The 16,243-nt window shown below is 38.6% G+C and overlaps 1 long non-coding RNA gene across 1 annotated transcript in view; it reads left to right on the forward strand.

The window, feature by feature from the left end:
• LOC113928683 overlaps window positions 1-16,243 on the forward strand; it is a 21,204-nt gene continuing 4,961 nt past the window's right edge. The window contains exons 1-2 of the long non-coding RNA XR_003521928.1: window positions 1-153; window positions 15,041-15,218. This is a non-coding gene — a long non-coding RNA (uncharacterized LOC113928683). The remainder of the gene's footprint in view (window positions 154-15,040; window positions 15,219-16,243) is intronic.

A 16,243-nucleotide genomic window follows, 5' to 3' on the forward strand; every position in this document is an offset into this window, starting at 1 on the left:
GTCAGAAAAAGCTAGAAAAACCTACTATAAAATCTTGCTACTTGAAGAGTGACTAAGCAGCATCACAACCTCTGGGAGCCCCTTAGAAATGTACACTCCGGCTCCACCCTAGGACCTGCTGCCTGGGAATCTGTGTTGTAACAAGAGACCCAGGTATTTCTTGTATATTCGCTGAAGGTAAAGAAGCCCTGCTCTAATGCTGGCTGTGTTCTGCCTAATTACACGTGCCCTGCACAGAGTATTCTCAAAATGTGGGGGAAGAGGAGAAGCGAATGTAGTTGGAAAATGATGCTCAAATGATCTGCTCCCCAGGTTCCTTTAAGTTGACTTCCCTACAGAATAACTCAGAGAAATGGCTCCCTGACTTTCCTTTTTCTTCTTTTCCTTTTTTGGGACTGAACGGTGATTTTTTTTTTTTTTTTTCTGATTAGCTGATTTTACACACACATACTCTATACGCACACATTTCCAGTTTCTCTTGAAAAAAACTGGAAAATCTGACAACACGAGGCTAACATTTCTATAGGGCAGCAATCAGCTGGAGCTGGGTACAGTCCATGCCCTGTGGGCAGAGCACTGAACCTCAGTCCTCGCCTCTCCCCCGCACAGTCTGCTCATACACAGTACTTGCCTGCTCACTGAGAGCACTCAATTTTGTGATCCCTGCGATATATTATCCTGATTTTAAATCTTTCTTCATGGATCTTAATCTGTGGTCATTAGATCTTCTTTGGACTTTCCTACTGAGAATGATTAAAAAAAAAAAAAAAAAGGCTCTGCACCAGCAACAGAATTTAGTAAAAGTGTTATCATCTCAACCATGACAAAAATATATGGCTCTGGATCTCCTGCTGCTTAATTGTCTTCCTCGGTTTTTATACTGCTGACTCCGATTCTGCTTCTAAGAAAGTGGGACCCAGACTTTTTGCCATTGTCTTATGATTATTCCTCAATTCTTCTTAATGCGGTTTTGGTCTTCCTAAATATGTGCCATTGCCTTGCCTCTTCAGATGTTCATCCCATCGTTTTATTTATTTGATCAGAGACTAGTTTGTTGTTCTGAGAGGACAAATTAATGTAATATCAATTTAGTATACTCAGAGGGCCTCAGGCTGTGGAATGGACCAGCCTTGACAGGGATGCAGTATTGGAGAGTAGTTACAAATGTCCTTAGAAAGCATTTGGGGTATGAATTGGGTCAGAGTGAGACACACAGAATGAAAAGTTCTGAATTCCCTCCTGTGAATAATCATTTCCTCATTGTAATGGGTTTAGCTTAGTGCTCCCTTCTATAAGAAAGATGTTTCTGGTTGTGTGTAATTGAAGACCAGATTCAAATTGGCAACAAAGGAAATTTACTGGCTCACAGAGTCAAAAAGTGCAGCATAATCAGATCAAGGCTCCAGTTCTACTTCTCTTTTGAGTCTGTCAGCTCTGCCCCTCTCAGTATCTGCTTCATTTTTAGACTTGCTTCCTATATAGTAAATAAGTAGCTACCTTGTTGCTAAGAACAAGGAAATTTCCCAGAAATCCTCACAAAAATCTTATATCCATCCCTCGTCAGCACTGGGCCATTTGCCCATCCTTGAATGATTCAGGGTAGCCAACATGACCAGTCAGAGCTAACCAGGGCTTACTCTTTATTAGCTCATCCATACTGCATGGCTGAATGGGTGGGGTAGGGAAAACTAGTCCAGTGTCCAGAAAGCTGGACAGAGACACCTTCTTTAGAAGTTATACAGCCAGGAAGAAGCTTCATTAATTATGACCATCCTCTCAGTTGCTACCTCACATATAGAAAAAAAATACTTTGTATGGTAGCCCTTCTTTTCTTTCATGAGGATGAAACATTGATCATAAAAGGATAAGTACTGGTTATACTGACAGGCTGCCATAGCAAAATGCTGTAGACGGGGAAGCTTGAACAATAGATACTTATTTTCTCACAGTTCTGGGGGCTGGCAAGCCCAAGAGTAGCATGGCAGCGGTTGGGTTCTGGTGGCTTGCAGACGGCCACCTTTTTGCTGTGTCCTCACATGGCAGAGAGAGAGAGAAAGAGAGAGACAGAGGGAGAACTCTCTCATCCTCTTCTTCTAAGGTCCTAATCCTACCAGATTAGGGCACTACCCTTTTGACTTCATTTACCCTAAATTCACTTCTAAAGATCCTGTCTTTGGAAAGTCGCATTGGGCATTAGGGCTTCACCATATTAATTAGAGGGGGGACAGCCTGAGTATATAGCAGTGCCCAAATGTTAACCATTGCCCAAGTATTTTTTGAGCATCTGTTCTGTACTCAGGCTGGACCAGGCATTGTGATCATTGGGAGTGTGGTGGGATGGGATGAAATACTCACTGAGAAGGCAATCATAAACTAGAACAGACGCTGTGAGATAGAAGAAATGCTGAGGGAACTCCAGAGTGGCAGGGATCAATGAAGAGTAGAATGGCTCAAAGCTTTATGGAGGAGTTGAGGCCTAAGCTAGGATTTGGAGTCAGTGAAAGAAAATAAGAACTATGTGACAGGATAAAAATCCAGACTAGGAGGGTAGCAATGGGGATGGAGGGAAAGGGTCAGGTACCAGAGAGGTCTTACAAAACAGAGCGAGAAAACTTTCTAACTGACTGGCATGGAGAGGACTTCATAACTGAGGCAAGGAGTGAATGGGTGAGGAGAATGGTTCTTTCAACAGAGATCAGAAATTCCAGAAGGAAGGAAGGTATGGGGAGTGGGGTGAGGTACATGGGGAAAGATGAGGAGTTCTTTTTAGAAATAACAGCTTTTAAAAGCTGGAGAATTTACTAAGTAAAATATCTGTGATGTCATTGAGCATAAGGGCAAGGAGATGAGAAAAAGTAGGACTGGAGATGATAGATATTCGAATCATTATCATAGGGTTGCTAGTTGAAGCTAAGGAAATGAGTGATCTATTTGAGAAAGTATGTAGAGAGATGTATGGAAAGAAAAGAGCTAATAATCATCATGACCCTGAAGGATCTAGCAATAGCACATGGTGTAATGGTGTACGACTATTGAAAATTTAATGGATTTATTTCTGATTTTCTCAGGGTATACACAGCACTTAGTGTTATGTAAAAGGAACATTTGTTTGTCGGTTTGATGACTGAATAGATGAATGTTAGAAGTTGAAAATCCAAAATGCCTACTGTGCACCAGAGCTGTTTTAAGATCAGGTAGCTTCCCCACTTCCATTTAATTGATTGTTGTGATCATTATTTATGACTTACATTATTTATGACTTATGGATGAGCTAAAATGTTTCTCCCATCCCACGAAGGGGTTAATTAGCTCGGTGTTCAGAGGCGTCATCCGACTGTCATACTAGTCCAAGTATATTCACTGAGGCACTCCCAGTGGGCGGGGATCCTGGAAGAGCACTGTGCTGGGACCTAGTTTTCCCCCTTGTTAGCAGGTCCTTTCTCCTGGGCCTACCTCTGCCTTCCCTTTGCAGTTCTGCTCTCATGGGCCTTTCTCCCCATACGAACCGCTGCTGCTAATGACCGGGTTCACCTTTGTGCAGACGATGTGGAGTGGTCTTTCTTTGAATTTCCTACTCCTCCCTTTGGAGCTCAGAGCTGCTCCAAACTGAACCCAATATTTTAGATCCTCGAACATCTTCTCTTCTAGCAGTATTTGCCAATCTAGTGTCTAGTTCTTGTGGAGTCCTGGTGTGGAAGAATGAATTTTATGCTACCTTGGGGCTTTCTGAAGACAAAGCCTCGGTTCAGATGAGGAGCTAATAAATAATATGTGCAGTGTTATAATAAAATTCTAGGACTTTAAATCCAGACAGTCTTGGATGTAAATCATTAGGCTTTAATTTGACATGTGTGTCATTTGGGACAGCTGCTCACCCTTCTTGAAAACAGTTTCCCCAACTAAAGGTAAGTGTGACATCTGTCTTTGAAAGTGGCTGTAAGGATAAACAAGGTAGATGAACATAAAGAGACCTTGCACAGTACCTGGCATATCGCAGGAGCTTCATAGGATGGTATTTTGTGTGACAGGCCAAAGCAAAATACACGTGTGCCATTTCTCCACTTCACAAATCACCCTGCATGGGCTTATGAGGAAGAAGATTAAGGCAGACAGACATACAATCTTTCCCCTAATGTAGGGAATATATACTCCAGGTTCTACCTGGTCAGAGCTTTTCGATTTCTATGATGTTATTTTGTTAGCTAGTGCTTCAATGTACTGAAGAATCGTACCTTAGAGAACTAAACAAGTTAATAGACTTTCCTTAAATTGGAGCAATTTTCTTCTCCTCTATTGAATCAAGAAAGCTGTCAAAGAAGCATAGAATGGTGGAGATAATACCCTAAGGTAACAAAACTCCATTATGTTGTATTCCGTTAGAACTGAGCCAAAGGTATTTCGGAAAGAAATTTCACTGTGAAATAAGAGGGGATTGTAGCCTGAACTTTGTACTGTGTTTTTCTCCAGGTTTTTCTATTGTGTACCTTAGTAGCGTTGTCCCAAATGGAAATATCCCGGGTTCACTTTTTACTCTTGAGAGAATCTAGTGTTAACACTAAATTGGAGATTATCTTTAAAGTAAACAACATTAAGGCGAACAGAGAAATATTCAGCTTCCCTTCGAAGGAACATTTTGACTTGCCTATCATCTTCCTCCCTCCGTTTATGTAAGCCAGAGTCAGTGGTATCTTTCCCATAAATAAGCAGGCAGGTGACTTCGCAGCTGCTCTTGAGTAAGAGCCAGATCTTTTTAGAAGTTTTATTCTCTTCTGACTCCAACCAACCAAGGCTCAGCTACTCTATGAATTAATGTTTGTTGTCCTAACTTTAAGAAACCAAATATATTCCTTATTTACTAGTCACATCCTGAAATGTTTTAGATCTATATCTTAGCATTAGGAGTATATATTAAAATTGTTCAATGCTATAGGTGAAAATACACATCTTCATGCTAGAATTGGGAAGATTCTTTTTTTTTTTTAAGATTTTATTTACCCAATTTGACAGCGAGAGAGGGAACACAAGCAGTGGGGGTGGGAGAGGGAGGAGCAGGCCTCCCGCTGAGCAGGGAGCCCGATGTGGGGGTCAATGTGGGGTTCGATCCCAGGACCCCGGGATCATGACCTGAGCCTAAGGCAGAGGCTTAACGACTGAGCCACCCAGGAGCCCCTAGAATTGGGAAGATTCTAATTACCTTGAGCAAGAAAGAGACTTTTACCTAAATAACCAAACCAATCCCAAATTGCATCTAGGCACACCTCATTTTATTGCACTGTGCTTTTTTGCACTTTGTGGATACTTTGGTTTTTTTACAGATTGAAGTCTGGTGGCAATCTTGTGTCAAGCAAGTCTTTCTGGGCCATTTTTCCAACAGCATTTGCTCACTTTGTGTCCCTGTGTCACATTTTGGTAATTCTCCCCATATTTCAAACTTTTTCATTATTATATTTGTTATGGTGATCTCTGATCAGTGATTTTTGATGTTGCTGTTAAAATTGTTTTGAGACAGCATGAACCACACCCCTGTAAGACCATGAATTTAAGTGATAAATGTGTGTGTTCCGACTGCTTCACTGATGGGCCATTCCCCATCTCCCTCCCTCTCTCCTTGGGCCTCCCTATTCCCTGAGACACAACAGTATTGAAAGGAGGCCAATTAATAACTCTGCAATGCCCTCTTAGTGTTCAAGGAAGAGTCACATGTCTCTCACTTTAAATCAAAAGCTAGAAATAAATAACGCTTAGTGAGGAAGGCACCTCAAAAGCTGAGATAGGCCAAAAGATTGGCCTCTTGTGCTAAACAGTTGTCCAAGTTATGAATGCAAAGAAAAGGTTCTGGAGGGAAATTAAAAGTGCCATTCCAGTGAACATGTGAATGATAAGAAAGTAAAATAGCCTATTGTTGATATGGAGAAAATTTTAGTGGTTAAAGATAAGACCAAATTAGCCACAACATTCCCTTAAGTCAAAACCTAATCCTTTAATTCTATGAAGTCTGAGAGAGGTAAGGAAACTACAGAAGAAAAGTTTGAAGCTAGCAGAGTTTGGTGCACGAGGTTTAGGGAAAGAAGCCGTCTCCATAACAGTAAAAGTGCAAGGTGTAGCAGCAAGTGGTGATGGAGAAGTGGCAGCATGTTATCTAGAAGGTTTAGCTAAGATACTTAATGGAAGTGGCTACACTAAACAACAGATTTTCATTGTAGATGAAACAGTTTTATACTGGAAGAAGAGGCCTTCTAGGACTTTCATAGATGGAGAGGAGAAGTCAATGCCTTGCCTCAGAGCTTCACAGCATAGGCTGACTCTCTTATTAGGGGCTAATACAGCTGGTGACTTTAAATTGACACCAATGCTCATTTACCATCCTGAAAATCCCAGGGACCCAAACAGTTATGCTAAATCTATTCTGCCTGTGCTCTATAAATGGAATAACAAAGCCAGGAAGAAATATATTTTGTAAGACTGTAGCTGCCATAGATAGTGATTCCTCTGATGGATCTGGGCAGTCAGTTGAAAACCTTCTGGAAAGAATTCATCATTTTAGATGCCATTAAGAACATCTGTGATTCATGAAAAGAGGTAAAAGTATCAACATGAATAGGAGTTTGGAAGAAGTTACTCCATCCCTCATGGATGACACTGAGGGGTTTAAACTCCAGTGGAGGAAGGAACTGCAGATGTGGTGGAAAGAGCAAGAGAACTAGAATTAGAAGTGGAGCCTGAAGATGTAACTGAATTGCTGCAACCTCATGATAGAACTTGAACAGATGAAGAGTTGCTTCTTATGGATGAGCAAAGAAAGTAGTTTCTTGAGATACAATCTGCTCCTGGTGAAGATGCTGTGAAGACTGCTGAAATGACAATAAGAGTTTTAGAATATCATGTGACTTAGTTTATAAGATAGCAGCAGGGTTTGAGAGGATTGATTTCAATTTTGATAGTTCTACCATAGATAAAATGCTATCAGACAGCCTCACATGCTACAGAGAAATCATTTGTGAAAGGAAGAGTCAATTGATGTGGCAAACTTCATTGTTGTCTTATTTTAAGAAATTACCACAACCAAGGGTGCCTGGCTGCTCAGTTGGTAGAGCATGTGACTCTTGATCTTGGGGTTGTGAGTTTGAGCCCCACTTTGGACAGAGAGTTTACATTAAAAGAAAAAAAAAAAGAAATTACAACAACCACCCCAATCCTCAGCAACCACCACCCAGATCAGCAGCCATCAGCCCCCCACCAGCCAAAAGAGTACAACTTGCTGAAAGCTCACATGATGGTTAACGTTTTCTGGCAATAAAGTATTGTTTCATTAAGATATACGTGTTGTTGGGGTGGCTGGGTGGCCCAGTCAATTGCACGTCTGACTTATAATCTCAGGTTTGTGAGATCTAGCCCCCTTGTCAGTCTCTGTGCTGGGCATGGAGCCTTTTAAGATTCTGTCTCTCTCCCTCTGCCCCCCACCTCCAGCCCTGCTGCTCAGGCTTTCTCTCTCTAAAATAATTAAGGCTTTTTTTTTTAATATTTTATTTATTTATTAGAGAGAGAGTGAGAGAGAGAGAGCATGAGAGGAGAGAGGGTCAGAGCGAGAAGCAGACTCCCCACTGAGCAGGGAGCCTGATGCAGGACTCGATCCTGGGACTCCAGGATCATGACCTGAGCCGAAGGCAGTTGCTTAACCAACTGAGCCACCCAGGTGCCCTAAAATAATTAAGTCTTAAAAAAAAAAAGGTATACACATTGTTTTTTTAGACACAATGCACACTTATAGATTACAGTATAGTGTAAACATAACTTTTATATGCATTAGGATACCACAACATTTATTTGACTAGCTTTATTGCAATATTCACCTTATTGAAATGGTCTGTAACTGGACTTGTAGGATCTCCAAGGTATTCCTATAGCTTGATTATGTGGCATTCTGAAAGCAAGGTCTCACCTGAATTTCATCCCTGTTGAATAAGAGGTGGGGTGGTTGACTATTTGTCTGGAAGAAATTACAGAAGTTGTGGGAAAGTCTCATTTTTCTTGATTAAGAATGAAGAAACTGAGGTCTGGAGAGTTCACTAGTAGTTACACTGGGACCACCTAGCTAGAGGAAGACTGGGATCAAGGATTCTTGATTCCTGACACAGTGTGCTTTCTAAAACATCATGGTTATTGGATGATATCATGGCTAGCTTTAAAAGAACATGATGAAAAAAATTTAAAAAAATAGAAGACCATGGTGAGCTTTTACTGTTTTCAAATAAAGTAGTGGCCTACATAGGACCTATATACTATTTTCTAGAGTGAAATTCAATTGTGTAAGTTTTAGGCTATAGTACTGGTTTAAGTATAGGGAAATTATAAATTTTACAACAATATAAAATCTTGAAGTCCAGAGCCTGAAACAAGGCTATGGTATTTTAATTCAATTATATCTGCTACTCTGAATAGAAAGGTATTGCTGGAAGAGGAGTTTCATTTTTTTTTAAAGGTTTTTACTTTTTTATAAGTAATTACTACACCCAATGTGGGGCTTGAACTCACAACCCCGAGGTCAAGAGTCACATGCCCCACCTACTGACCAGCCAGGTGCCCCAAGGGTCTCGTAGATTAGGAAGCAGGAAATGAGCAACAGAATACACATTCTTCTCCACGTGCACATGGAACAGTCTCCAGAATAGACCACATACTGGGTCACAAATCAGGTCTCATCTGGTAGCAAATGATTGGGATCATTCCCTGCATATTTTCAGACCACAATGCTTTGAAACTGGAACTCAATCACAAGAGGAAATTTGGAAAGAACTCAAATACATTGAGACTAAAGAGCATCCTACTAAAGAATGAATGGGTCAACCAGGATATTAAAGAAGAATTTAAAAAATTCATGGAAATAAATGAAAATGAAAACTGTTCAAAACCTTTGGGATGCAGCAAAGGCAGGCCTAAGAGGAAAGTATATAGCAATTCGAGCCTTTCTCAATAAACAAGAAGGGTCTCAAATACACAACCTAACCTTACACATAAAGGACCTGGAGAAAGAACAGCAAATAAAGCCTAAACCCAGCAGGAGAGGAAAAATAATAAAGATCAGAGCAGAAATCAATGAAATAGAAACCAAAAGAACAGTAGAACAGATTGACGAAACTAGGAGCTGGTTCTTTGAAAGAATAAGATTGATAAACCCCTGGCCAGACTTAACAAAAAGAAAAGAGAAAGGACCCAAATAAATAAAAACTAGAATGAAAGAGAAGAGATCACAACCAACACCAAAGAAATACAAACAATTATAAGAAGATATTATGAGCAACTATATACCAGTAAATTAGGCAATCTGGAAGAAATGGATACATTCCTAGAGATGTATAAACTACCAAAACTGAAATAGGAAGAAATAGAAAACCTGAACAGACTCATAACCAGGAAGGAAATTGAAGCAGTAATCAAAAATCTCCCAACAAACAAGGGCTCAGGGCCAGATGGCTTCCCAGGGGAATTCTACCAAACATTTAAAGAAGAATTAATATCTATTCTTCTGAAGCTGTTTCAAAAAATAGAAATGGAAAGAAAACTCCCAAACTCTTTCTATGAGGCCAGCATTACCTTGATCCCAAAACCAGACAAAGACCCCACCAAAAAGGAGAATTACAGACCGATATCCCTGATGAACATGGATGTAAAAAAATTCTTACCAAGGTACTAGTCAATAAGATCTAACAGTACATTAAAAGGATCATTTACCATGATCAAGTGGAACTTATTCCTGGTCTGCAGGGGTGGTTCAACATCTGCAAATCAATCAATGTGATACACTACATTAATAAAAGAAAGGACAAGAACAATATGATCCTCTCAATTGATGCTGAAAAAGCATTTGACAAAGTAAGCATCCTTTCTTGATTAAAATTCTTCACAGTGTAGGGATAGAGGGTACATACCTCAATATCATAAAAGCCATCTATGAAAAGCCCACAGTGAATATCATTCTCAATGGGGAAAAACTGAGAGCTTTTCCTCTAAGGTCAGGAACACGACAGGGATGTCCACTATCACCACTGTTGTTCAACATAGTACTAGAAGTCCTAGCCTCAGCAATCAGACAACAAAAAGAAATAAAAGGCATCCGAATCAGCAAAGAGGTCAAACTCACTCTTCACAGATGACATGATACTTTATGTGGAAAACCCAAAAGACTCCACCCCAAAATTGCTAGAACTCATATAGGAATTCAGCAACATAGCAGGATATAAAATCAACGCACAGAAATCAGTTGCATTTCTATACACTAACAATCAGACGAAAGAGAAATTAAGGAGTCGATCCCATTTACAATTGCACCAAAAACCATAAGATACCTCGGAATAAACCTAACTAAAGAGGCAAAGGATCTGTACTCAGAAAACTGTAGAACACTCATGAAAGAAATTGAGGGAGACACAAAGAAATGGAAAAACGTTCCATGCTCATGGATTGGAAGAACAAATATTGTTAAAATGTCTATGCTACCTAGAGCAATCCACACATTCAGTGCAATCCCTATCAAAATACCATCCACTTTTTTCACAGAGCTAGAACAAATAATCCTAATATTTGTATGGAACCAGAAAAGACCCTGAATAGCCAGAGGAATGTTGAAAAAGAAAGGCAAAACCAGTGGCATCACATTTCTGGACTTGAAGCTGGATTACAAAGCTGTAATCATCAAGATAGTATGGTACTGGCACAAAAACAGACACACAGATCAATGGAACAGAGAATCCAGAAATGGACCCACAACTCTATGGTCAACTAATCTTCGACAAAGCAGGAAAGAATATCCGATGGAAAAAAGACAGTGTCTTCAAAAAATGGTGTTGGGAAAATTGGACAGCCACATCCAGAGGAATGAAACTGGACCATTTCCTTACACCATACACAAAAATAGACTCAGAATGGATGAAAGACCTAAATGTAAGACAGGAATCCATCAAAATCCTAGAGGAGAACATAGGCAGCAACCTCTGTGACCTTGGCCACAGCAACTCATTTCTAGACACATCTCCAAGGCAAGGGAAACAAAGGCAAAAATGAACTATTGGGACTTCATCAAGATAAAAGGCTTTTGCAACAGAAAAACAAAACAAGACAAAAAACAGTCAACAACACCAAAAGAGAACTGACAGAATGGGAGAAGATATTGGCCAATGTTATCAGATAAAGGGCTAGTATCCAAAATCTATAAGAATTTATCAAACTCAACACCCCAAAACCAAATAATCCAGTCAAGAAATGGACAGAAGACATGAACAGACATTTCTCCAAAGAAGGAATCCAAATGGCCAACAGACACATGAAAAAGTCCTCAACATCACTCGGCATCAGGAAAATGCAAATCAAAACCACAATGAGATACCACCTCACACCAGTCAGAAATGGCTAAAATTAACAACTTAGGAGGAAACAGATGTTGATGAGGATTCAGAGAAAGGGGAACTCTTACACTGTTGGTGGGAATGCAAGCTGGTGCAGCCACTCTGGAAAACAGTACGGAGGTTCCTCAAAAAATTAAAAATAGAGCTACCCTATGACCCAGCAATTGCACTGCTAAGTATTTATCCAAAGGATATAAAAATAGTGATTTGAAGGGGCACTTGCACTCAATGTTCATAGCAGCAACATCCACAATAGCTAAAATATGGAAAGAGCACAGATGTCCACCAACAGATGAATGGATAAAGAAGATGTGGTATATATATATATATATATATATATATATATATATATATATATATACACAATGGAATACTACTCAGCCATCAAAAAATGAAATCTTGTCATTTGCAATCATGTGGATGGAACTAGAGGGTATTATGCTAAGAAAAATAGGTCAATCAGAGAAAGACAATTATCATATGATCTCACTGATATGTGGAATTTAAGAAATCAAATGGAGGATCACAGGGGAGGAGAGGAAAAAATAAAACGAGATGAGATCAGGGAGAAAAACTATAAGAGACTCTTAATCACAGGAAACAAACTGAGGGTTGCTGGAGGGGAGGGAGGTGGGGGGATGGGGTAACTGGGTGATGGACATTAAGGAGGGCACGTGATGTAATGAGCACTGGGTATTATATAAGACTGATAAATCACTGACCTCTATCTCTGAAACTAGTAATACATTATATGTTAATTAATTGAATTTAAATTTAAAAAAAGGAAGCAGGAAATGGAACATCAGAAAAGTCAGATGACTTGTTCAAGTTCATTCAGCCACTTAGTGTCTGTGGACCAGAACTTAGGTTTCTTATCTCCCAGATGAGTGCTCACCTCCCACAGTATCTCATCAGGAAAAAAAAAGGTGGTGGGAAGGGAATATTTCCTTTGATCTATAGTGATTTTACAGTTCAGGACTAAATCTGCTCTATAAAGTGAGGAATAGCTAACTGTATTTCCTCTAAATAGGTAGCTTTTTCTTATAGGCATTACATTGTTACCCTGTTTAGTTTTTTGGAGGAAAAGAAGTTGTTATGGGTTGAATTGTGTCTCCTAAAAAGATAGGTTGAAACTCTAATCCGCAGTATCTCAGAATATGACTTTATTTGGAACAGGGTCATTGCAGATGTAATTAGTTAATATAAAGTCATCCTGGAGTAGGGTGGGCCCTTAATCCAGCATGACTATGTCTGTAGAAGATGAGGAGAGACTCAGGAAAAATCCATAGGAAGAGACGGATAATACTGGGAGAAGATGGCCATTAGATAAACAAGGGAGAGATTCCAGTGATGCACAAGTCAAGCACTGCCGAAGTTTGCCAGCCACCACCAGAAGCAAGAAGAGGCAAGGAAATGTCAGCTTCTACAGACTTCAGAAGGAACATGCCATGATTTTGTACTTCTAGCCCCCAGAACTGTGAGAGAATAAATCTCAGTTGTTTTAAGTCTCCTGGTTTGAAGTATTTTGTTGAGGCAGCCAGTAGGAAACTGATACCAAGGACAATGTAATGAGGGAATTTATTGGGCTTTTCCTGATCAGTCTGCTCAAGGCACTCAAAAAAACTCACCAGCCCGAGGCATTTGTCCACTGCTTCCCTTACACAGCATGCACTCCTATGGCTCTTTCTTCACAGGGGTTTCCTAAAGTTGACTCTGCAAATAGAAGGAGGAAGAGTAAGGGGAGAGGGTATTTTCTCCTTTGCTTTTGTAATTTGGGAATTAACAGTTTTGGAAGAGAATGTGTGTGTGATTTTGTTGTTTGGGTTCCAGGTATGCCTTTATAGGCTGCCAGCATCCTTGTTTACGTGATGCGTGTGCTGTATCTTAGTTTCCTGTTATTTTCCTGTTGTCCTAAACATCTTGAGTACTACATTTTGGGATTCAGATCTGTCAAGAGGTGTAGATTATAAAAGTGTGTCTTACGTTTGAAGGTAGAAATGTTGATTTCCTTAAAAAAAGCAAAGCAGAAACTGGCTGCTTATTCTAGCAGTTTTTTTTTTTTTTTGCATTTCTATCATTATTTAAACTATTAATTCATTAGAGAAAAATTATCTAATAAGTAAAAATTCCTATATTCAGTAAGGATCAGATGGCTTCTCCTTTTGGCAAAAATTCATGTCATCTAAAGTGCAATAATTTGCTTTCAACCATTGTATCGACACTGTCAGACTTATGTTAGGACAATATGTTTATATAATCTTTCACATCCTTCTGTTCACTGGTAAGACTGTTTTGTGTAACTAGTAAATAGATCTCTAAATTATACAAAGATGTTTTAACTCACTATTTTAACTTTATTAATGTTCCCAGAGACCTACCAGGCCAGAGGTAGTAATCCTTTTGTTTAGATTGGAAATTGATGTTGAGAACTTATGTAAGTCTTCAATTTAGAAGTAGCAAATATCCATTTCCAGTTAGAATTAACTATAATGTATCAGAAATTCCTAATGTCATAAACACTTGTTTTCTTTAATCACATTAGGCTATATACTCTTTTATGCACATATAAACATTTATATACATATAAATACTAGACCTATTCTAAAGCAACTTTTTGTTTTTTTTGGCTCTATAATATCGTGACTTCATTTACCTAAGTTGGTGTCTGTATAGCTGGTTTGAAAAAATATGTTTTTTTACTTATATGTTTAACTTCGTGCTGTTCAACAAAGACAGTGATACTGGTTCTATTTCCAGTTGGGCTTGTGCATTTGGATTTTTAAACTACTGGTTGTCTTGAACTTGACATATTCATGTATTAGATTTCCATATTCATGTATTTCCCACATTTTCCTAAATTTTTTCTAAAAAAAATTGCAGACTATATTCCTCAAAAGTCAAATTAATTTTCTTATATCAATAAATTTTTCTCACATGAATTGAAAAATGCATCTCCTATTGATTTTGAAATCAAGAAATAAAAAGGCAAAATATTTCGTCATTCAGTCATGCATGTTTTGAGAAATGCTGATTGTTGTTATAGGAATTCTGAAGGTATAATATTTATTATTATAGTAGTTACAAAGTTGTATCTCAAAAATATCAAGCCATAAACAGGCTTTGGGATTTAAAGTGGCATTATTGGGGCACCTGGGGGAGCTTGGTTAAGTGACTGCCTTTGGCTCAGGTCATGATCCCTGCGTCTTGGGATCCGGTCCTGTGTAGGGCTCCCAGTGGAGGGCCTGCTTCTCCGTCTCCCTCTGCCCCTCCCCCCTGCTCCTGCGCGTGCACACACGCTCTCTCTCAAATGAATAATAAAATCTTAAAAAAAATAAAATGGCATGATTATTTTTCACTTATTAAGTACCCCAAATCCTCAGCTCAGTTAGTTTGGGACTCATGAAAATAAAGTTGCCTGTTGTGTCTTCATCTCTTAATTTTCTTTGGTGTGCTACAGAGCTTCTTAAATTTTACTGTACTTATACATTACCTGGGAATCATGTAAACAGTATTCTGGGATAGACCTTGATATTCTGCTTTTCTAATGCACTTCTTAAGTGATGCCATTGCTGCTGGTTTGGACAACATTTGAAATAGCAAGAATATATAGTAACCTTTTTTCTCCCTTCTTCTGGAAACAGATTTCTATTGGGAAACCCATTCTATGTGGCATGAGACATGACCTAGATATTGGCCAATCAGAATCTCCCCTAACAAGTGATTTGGAGTCAAGATGGCTTTTCTTCCAGAAGCTGTAAAAGTTGGGGTTATCTTTCCTGGCCCATCTAATATCAAAGAATAAGGCTAATATGAAAAAAGGTAAGTGAACAGAGATGAGAGACAAGAGTGTGTCCTCAGAGCATTATTTGGATTTCTGGATCTGAATGTACTTAATATAATTCATCCTTGGAATTACTGGTTAATACAGTTTTTTACTTAAGCTAGTCTTGAGTTTCTCCCTCTGTTACATTATAATCCTGAAAAATATACTGAGTTTGGCCATTCATTAAATCCTAACTGGTGATAAAGATTTTGGTAAGTATAGAGTCGTCTATAACTTGAAATATGTACTGACCTAAAAGTATTCTAATACAAATTTAGAAGCAATGTGGTTCATTCCCAATGTTATAATTGACTTAGAGAATTATTTACCTAAAGATGTATTACAATCTTCTGCCTTGATGAAGGGGACTTTGGATACCTACTTTTCCACTTTGTAGATGAAGACATCAAAATTGACACATCTTGTTTAAGGCTACATCTAAAGTTACAGAACCCAAAACCTATGTCTCCGCTTCCCATGCTCTAATTCTTTCCCGAGTCATTTATTCCTTATTGTATAAAGACATTGGGTAGATTGCTAGCTCTTATTTCCATAAAATTGATTATATTGTCTAAACATTTCTTTGTAACACACTTTATATGTGTATACACATTTCAGAATATGGGAGATTCATATAGTAAGGCACATGTACAACTTGATAGCTGATCTATAAATATATAAACACTGAAATAGTTATTTTCTAAATGTGATCCAAAAGTACTTGTTACAAATCACTGTCAAATCCACACATTGAGAAAAAGTACTCACTGTTGTTTAAAAATTCAGAAAAAATATTTTTGTAAGATTAGTTAATATACCTTTTAAATTTATGTGCTCTTGAAGTACTAGAAACTTGGACATATCACAGCAAGAGGGAATTTGTACCTGAAAGTGAAACTATTTTACCTGGTTCATAGATAGGACTGGAATTTATATAATGAATTTATAGGTTTTATCAAAAAAAGCATCCATAATTTGATGAATTATTAAGCCACTGATAAATTAGTATTAAAAATTCCTT

This window comes from Zalophus californianus, chromosome 5 (assembly GCF_009762305.2).
Source record: "Zalophus californianus isolate mZalCal1 chromosome 5, mZalCal1.pri.v2, whole genome shotgun sequence".
Classification (NCBI taxonomy): Eukaryota; Metazoa; Chordata; class Mammalia; order Carnivora; family Otariidae; genus Zalophus; species Zalophus californianus.